General features: G+C 44.9%; 1 non-coding gene across 1 annotated transcript; it reads left to right on the top strand.

The window, feature by feature from the left end:
• Positions 1-73, top strand: TRNAR-CCG. The gene has a single exon. It is a non-coding gene; the product is annotated as a tRNA-Arg (tRNA).
• The last annotated feature ends 1,647 nt before the right edge of the window (positions 74-1,720 follow it).

Genomic DNA, 1,720 nt, shown 5'->3' with positions numbered 1-1,720 from the left:
GGCCGCGTGGCCTAATGGATAAGGCGTCTGATTCCGGATCAGAAGATTGAGGGTTCGAGTCCCTTCGTGGTCGCTGTTTTCCTCCGCGCGAGTAAGGCGGGCACAACACCTCCAGGCCTCTGGGCAACCTTTTCCTTCGCATTTAACAGGCGCGCTCGGGCTGTTCACTGTGCGACACTTGCTTCACCAACGCACAGGGCACAAGTAGCAGGTGTGTCCTCAAGACTCTGACTTTCTAGTAGACCCGACAGAGGACATCAAGGAAACCAACACAACGACTAAAACGCGTCGCAAGTCCCAGGAAGGAGCTAAGCCATGGGGGAGATCAAGAAGAGGGAGGGGTCTTAGGGCAGCGCACGCCTGGCAGAAGGAAAAACTCGTGGACAACCTGGAGACACCTTTTCTTCCCAAAGCTCGTATCACTGAACTTTTCTGAGGCGGGAGGAAGGGGGAAGGGTTCACTTAAAAAAAAAAAAATCAGTGAAAAGGGTAAGGATGGATTGAATTTCTAGGAACAAGATCCCTCACTAGGTCCCTGTGGCTGTGCCTCTGCACATGGTTTGAAATCGGTGCTCTCCAGACTTTCATTGGGTACCATAAACACAACACTAACTCCCAAGCAGTGATCTCAGAGAGAAGCCTAAATAGAGAAGCCACCAGAGGCGCTTACCCTACCCTTAACTGTCCTCCCCAGCAACTACTATTAGTTAGTCATCATGGGTTCAGTCTTACCAAGAGTGCAAATGCCATAAATGGATCTGAACAACAGGGAGGTTCCTCAAAAAATTAAAAATAGTACCATTTTTTAAATGACCCAGTAATTCCACTTCTGGGTATATACCCAGAAGAAATGAAAGCAGTGTCTCAAAGATATATTTGCACACCCATGTTCATAGCAACAGTATTCACAACAGTCAAGAGGGGAAAGAAACCCAGATGTCGTTGGAAGGATAAATGAATAAACCAAATGTGGTACACACAGACAATGGAATCTTACTTTGTCTTAAAAAGGAGGAAATCCTGTCACATGCCACACACGGATAAACCCTGAGCTTGCTATGTGAAGTGAAATAAGCCAGTCACAGAAACACAAGTACTGTATGATTCCTCTTACACAAAGTTTCTAAACTAGTCCAATTTGAAACAAAATAGAATGGTGGTTACCATTCTGTGGGGAAATGGAGAATGGGGACTCTTTTAATGGGTATGTGGTGTCAAATTTGCAAGATAAAGAGTTCTGGTGATCTATTCCACAATATGAATATACGAAACACTACTTACCACACTTAAAAATGATTAAGATGGAAAATTTTATGGGTTTTTAAATCACAACTACAAATACAAATACATTTAAAAAAATCATTTGGTCACAAACATGCGGATTTGTTTCTGAACTCTCGGGGTGTTTTTTTTTAAGTATTTTATTTATTTATTTATTTGACAGAGAGAGAGAGAGAGATCACAAGTAGGCAGAGAGGCAGGCAGAGAGAGAGAGGGGGAAGCAGGCTCACCCACCGGCAAGCAGAGAACCCGACGCGGGGCTCGATTCCAGGACCCTGAGATCATGACCTGAGCCGAAGGCATAGGCTCAACCCACTGAGCCACCCAGGTGCCCCTGAACTCTCGGTTTTTTAATGAAATTTTTAGATTGTAATTCCAGCACAGTTAACGTGCAGTGTTGTAGGGGTTTCCGGCGTACAGTGTGAAGATCCAACCATCC

The sequence above is a fragment of the Mustela putorius genome, unplaced genomic scaffold (assembly GCF_011764305.1).
Source record: "Mustela putorius furo isolate JIRA1106 unplaced genomic scaffold, ASM1176430v1.1 tig00537295_pilon_pilon_pilon, whole genome shotgun sequence".
Classification (NCBI taxonomy): domain Eukaryota; kingdom Metazoa; phylum Chordata; class Mammalia; order Carnivora; family Mustelidae; genus Mustela; species Mustela putorius.
This window is presented reverse-complemented; position numbering and strand designations above follow the sequence as displayed.